Source organism: Phyllostomus discolor, chromosome 8 (assembly GCF_004126475.2).
Source record: "Phyllostomus discolor isolate MPI-MPIP mPhyDis1 chromosome 8, mPhyDis1.pri.v3, whole genome shotgun sequence".
Classification (NCBI taxonomy): Eukaryota; Metazoa; Chordata; class Mammalia; order Chiroptera; family Phyllostomidae; genus Phyllostomus; species Phyllostomus discolor.
This window is the reverse complement of record NC_040910.2, coordinates 48085298-48091297: the sequence shown is the minus strand read 5'-3', so window position 1 is coordinate 48091297 and position 6000 is coordinate 48085298.

Here is a 6000-nt window from a genome sequence, read left to right as displayed (position 1 = left end):
GCTTTTTCTTAAAAAAAAAAATCATTCTTGCCTCCCCCCTCCCCCCCCCCAGGTGCTGAAGTGGATCCCAACTCAGCCCACTTGCGCTTGCTTGCGAGGGCAGCATCAGATAAAGGCACTGGGATCAGATCATCCAGTTCCTCCCACCTCTATTTCTCTCACATTTCTAACATTGGATTAATCTGTTGTTGTTGTTTCTTAGTCTGTTCCCCTGACCATGGTGATTTAAGCCATTGCTCTTGGGTGGCTTTGGCTGGGGAAGAGAGGTTTAAACCATCTGCCCCTAGATGTCTTTGGTTAGGGAGCGTAGGGTCCTGTGGTCCATTAGCTGGCTGCTCATTGCTCAGCCGTTTGTTCAGCTATTTGTCTCAATTTCCTAATTTCACTTGCCAGGGAATTTTCCTAGTTTCACTAATCTGTCTCAGTCCCGGTGGAGAACAGAACATGCCTGCCCGGCCTTGAGGAGAGAGAGATCAGTAACTTTTACAACCACAGGGCAGACTCTCCCTCGGGCCCAGGAAAAACCAGACATTTTCAACCCACCCTCACAGCTGGGGAACTTCTCACCACAACATGCCGTTCCTTTGTGAGAGGCTCCACCTGCCGGAGTTCTGGGTGCACTGCTGGGAGCTGTTGCTCTGTGGGGTGTAGCTGGTTTCTGCACCCTTCCAAAGTTGGCAACAAAATGCTAGGGGCACTCTCTCCTGTTGTCTCACCACAGCACCCAACTCATGTCTTCTGGAGTCGCAGACACATGAACTCAAATGACAGCCTTGCTTGGGAGATACCCAGAGTTTCCATCCGCTTCATTAGTGTTTTTTCTTCTCAAAGGTAGCTTGCTGTTCTGCTCTCCCCAGTCTCACAATGTCCTTTCTTTTTCCTTTTCCTTTTTTTCTATCTTAATCCTCATCAGAGATTATGTTTATTGACTTTTGAGAGGAAGAGAGGGAACAAAGAGGGAAACATTGGTTGGTTGTTTCCCATATGCACCCTGACCAGGGATCAAACCCACGATCTTTCGGTGTATGAGACAACGTTCCAAGTAGCTGAGCCACCCAGCCAGGGCTCACACCTGCCCTTTCTTTACCAGGCAGCATAAGGGAAAATAAAAGTCTTCTGAAACTCCCAAATTCCTACAGAAACTCGCACCTATTACATGTTCTTGGGTGTTAGATAAGCCTGCGCCTTGCCAGTCACAGCCTCTGGGACAATGAGCATCTTACCCAACTGGGCAACTCCCAGAAAACTTATGGCAGTGCCTGGGCCTTGAGTTTGCTGTGGGTTTGCTGCCCACCCTCTCACTCACAGATGTCCCAGCCAAGTACGCAGAGCACCAAGCACCAAAGGCACACCTTCACGTGTCCACATGGTCAGTGTGACAGGCCCGTTTTCCTGAGGTAGGGGAGGACAGGGACAGGTCTCAGGCTGCCACCTCGTGACGCTGTGGGGCCATGCAGGTAGCTGTGGAGAAGCACTGGAAAGGTCTACTATTGTTTCTCCCACATGAAGGCAAATTTATGTTGTGACTTGGCAGCCAGGGATAGGCTGGAAACAGCATCTGCTAAGTCCAGTACGGCCTGGTACCCTCCCAGGATCATGGCCAAGGTATCTGAGATGGTGGCAATGTTGGGCACAGCCTGTGGATAGGGGCCAACACCTTTGCCATTCTTGGGAGTCCACAGTCCCCTGCCATGAGCCAGCTGGCGTGTTTACAAGCCATACCAGGCTCTTCACAGCAGGATGGGCAGCGCTTACGCTGCCCACTTGAACAACTCTGAGATAGTCTCTCCCATGTCCTTATGCCCTCTGCCCTAGACTATATTGTTTTGTAGATGCCACTCTTCACAAAGGTGGTAGACTTACTGGTTCCCAGTTTCGTTTCCCCTCAGCACTGGTTGATCGCTCTGACCCGGAGGCAGAAGTCTCCAATGGGGCGGCTGAACAGTCTTGCAGAATTTGACCTTGTAGCGTATCACTGCCCCATATGTTTGGTGGTGTGGGAGAGATAAAAGCCTCATATTCTTTTTTGTTGTTCAAATACAAACAAAAGTGTGTTTAGAAAGTTACAGAGGTCATTGAAGTGAGCCAGCTGTGCTGTCAGGGCTCAGGAAACAAGTTACGGAGACAAAAGAAGGGCCCTTGAAATATAGAAGAAATAGTGCAAGGGTGTATGTGCCTGGGGGGGAAGGGGGGAAAGGCTCCAATGAGCTTCAGAGAGAGGGAGCTGTGGTGTGCAGGGGCCGGTGGGGGGGCACCCAAGAGGGTGGGGAAAGGCACCCGTACTAGTGACTGAGCTAGAGCTGCAAAACCTCATATTCGTGGTATGGCCACTGTGGAAAATGGTATGGAGGTTGCTCAAAAAGTTAAAAATAGAGCTGTGGTTCAGTGGATTGAGTGCTAGCTTGTGAACCAAAGGGTTGTGGGTTCTATTCCCTGTCAGGGAGAGACCTGGTTCTTCTTGCTGACACATGTAAAGAATTTCAGATCAGCAAATCCATTAGTGTGCAATCAGTTTATTAGTGATCCATTCCCATGGAAGAGAACAGGACTAGCTAGAATGGGGTTGGAAGGCAAAGTTTCAGGGCAATGCAGGGTCCAAAAGTAAGAGTAGCTGAAGACCAGGGTAGCAAGACCCTGGTGGACTGAGGCTGGGCAGCCAGGGGCCTAGTGGCCAGAGAGCCAAGAGTGTCAAGAGCTCCCCAAGACCCCAAGAGCAAGAGAGAGTGAGAGAGAGTGAGAGAGAGAGAAAGAGAGAGCAGGTCTTTTGTTCTGAGAACTTACATAGTCGGTGGGATAGGAGAAAAAAGTTACATGTTGATGAGTGGGCAAATGTGGTGCCAGCTTTCCTGGGGAATGTGACTAGCCAAACTCAGGTATGTGTGGGGGTCTGTTAGCCCAAATCCTTATCTTGCTCCAGACCCCATTTGGTCATCTTGTTGTAAAACAAATGCGTGACGGGAGGCAGTTGATTAAAATTGGGGCACTTTCTAAAGTTATTTATGGGCTCTTTCTGTAAACATTAGGGACTCCCTCGTAGAACAGATAGTGACCAGAGGTTGGCAATTAACTAAAGTCGTTTTATGGGCTTCTTCTTCAGGCACCGCTGACCCTCTCCTGCATTCCAGGCCCTGGGATGAAAGCACAGTTTCAAGGCCTTCTTTCTCAGATAGTGGAAATGCTACATAGAATTTCAAGGACTTCCTTTCTTTCTTGCTAACACAGTATTTCCTGTGATGTCGGAACAGCTGTCAATATTATTACATGCTGAGTTAGCGTGTGAGGCTTGTCTCCCTCCTGCTCCCTGCCTCGGTTTGCTATTCATTCTACCTAAGTGATAAAGGCATTTCCTGGCAACCAGGATGCTAGACGCTGGCCACTAACAGCAGTACAGTCTCAGAGTCCTTCCTACACTGTCCCCTGCCTCAAGGGCACATGCGAGGGTTGCTGGCCAGTCCCCAGTAGCGGTTCACAAGAGGCAACCACACATTAATGTTTCTCTCCCTCTCTTCCTTCCTCCCTTCCTCTCCCTCTAAAAATAAATAAATAAGGAAGATCTTTTTTTTAAGAAATAGAGCTGCCACATGATCCAGCAATCCCACTTCTGGGTATTTATCCAAAGGAAAAAAAACACTAATTTGAAAAGCTATCTAAGGCATCCTTATGCTTATTGCAGTATTGCTTACAATAGTCAAGATAAAGAAGCAACCCATGTGCTTATCAATAGATGAATGGATAAAATATGGTATATATATATACAATGAAATATTAGTCATAAAAAATGAAATCTTGCCATTTGTGACAACATGGATGGACCTGGACAACATTATGCTGAGTGAAATAAGTCAGAGAGAGAAAGACAAATACCATATGGTTTCACTTATATGCGGAATACATAAAACAAAACAGAAATAGAACCACAGATTAGAGAACAACCTGATGGTTGCCAAAGGGGAGAGGTGGGAGACAGGGAAAAAACTTCACTCTCAGGGTGGAGAATGCCCAATTTGCCGCATCAAAGGGACCTCCCTGCCGTAACCACTAGCCCTCTGTAATCAGTGATGCTGAAGGGGCCAGAAAACTTCTGAGGGTCACCATGTATTAGCATACACTTGGCCCCTGTGTCCACCAGAGCTGCATCTTTGTTTATTTCTGGGGACTAGCAAATAATGAGCTCTATTTGGACAGGCTGAGCCTCCCCTGATAAGTTCGGAATTCCCATCCATCACCCTGCACCCAGCCAGCAGCCAGACAGAGCAGCGCCAGCAACAGCAAGGTACACTTTTACCTCGGGCAAGGAGACTTTCTCACCCCTAAAGGATGTGTGACTACCTTCATCATAATTGCAAAAAGCTGCCCTTGGGTAGAGATTTAAGATGCTCATGGGGCATGCAATGCATAAACAAACATGCAGTTGTACTGCGCAGGCGCAGGAGTTCGGCCTCTAGACGCTTAGACGTCATCTTTCCCACCTCAACTTCTTTAATGCCACTCTCCGCTTTGGCTCATGGAGCAGAATTCTTTCCCCCAATGAATGCTGTTTCCTTCGCATGCAGGAGCTATGTCAAGCCTCCAGCCTGAGCACTCTTCTGCGTGACGAACTCTCTTGGCTTCCACATCAGGAGTTGCCAAGAACCCCACACACCGGTGACACATTCGCTTCAAACGGCCCTCACCTGGACGCAGCCTCGGCTGGCATCCTGTACCCAGGAGGCACCCGCGCTGATCCTGAATCGGACGGGAGCAGGTGGGGCATCAGGGAGGAAGGTGGGGCACGCGCGTTTAGGCTTTATGGCTTCCCACAGGCTGACCAACACCGCGGTGAGGTGTCAGCGTATCTTTTCAGGTGCGGTCCCCGCCGTGCACAGAGCAGGAGCAGCGAGGACCTTTGGGACACCTTTTGACAATCCGACATGGAGTCACTCACTGTCAGCTGTGCCAGTGATGTCTAGTGACAATATGCCCAGGACCAAAGTAGTGGGGTGTAACAGGGATGCCCTTGGGGGGGGCCCTGGAACACCCAGAACCACAAGTCAGGACCCTGGGATAAGGACCCCACCCAGGCACCGACATGAGTGGGGCAGCGCCCATTGTGGGCTGTAAGAACTCAGAGCCCAGGCCGTTGATGCTGGAGCTTTGCAGTCCCGCGGGTCCCACTCCGAGCGCAAAGGTCCACTCCACCGGAGGAGTGGTGCCACCGCAGCCGCCTGGTCTGTGACCATTGCCCGCTGCTCCATCTGCAGACTCCGCCAGTGACCTGGACTTCACCCCAGACGTCTGCTCTGCTTGCTGTCCCTTTCTTATTTATTTTATTATTATTTTTAATCCTCACCCGAAGACATTTTCCATTGCTTTGAGAGAGAGAGGAAGGGAGAGAGAGAAACATCCATGTGAGAGAGAAGCACTGATTGGCTGCCTTTTGCATGAGCTGGACACGGGCTCAGACCTTTTGGTTATGGGACAATGCGCCAACAGGCTGAGGCCACTCCAGCCAGGGCAGCTCCCCGCTTCTGTGTAACCCTGCTGGCTTTTTTGAGAGGTCTCCCCTAATGAATCTGGCATTGCGGAAATGTTACAGGAGAAACTCCCAGAAACTTCAGTTCTTCTCGCAGACACAGTAGAAAAATTACAGATCAGGGAATCTGTTAGTGTGCCAGCAGGGTTTATTGGTGATCCATTCTCATGGAAGAGAATGGCGTAGCTGAGGTGGGGGCGGTGGGGGCGAGGAGGCTGTGTGAAGGGCACAGGGTACAGGCAGAAGGAAGGGTGGCCTAAGAGCCCAGAGAGAGTCCTTTGTTCTGAGGACTTACACAGTTGGCATCGGGCTGAAGAAGTTACTAGTTGGTTGAAAGGTAAAGGTGGTGCCAGTTTTCCCCAGGGGCACGGGACTGCCCAAACAAAGGTATGTGTGGGGGTTGGTGAGCCTGAATCCTTATCTTGCTCCAGACTCCATTTGTTCATCTTGTTGTAAAGCAGATACATGACAGGAGGCAGTTAATTAAA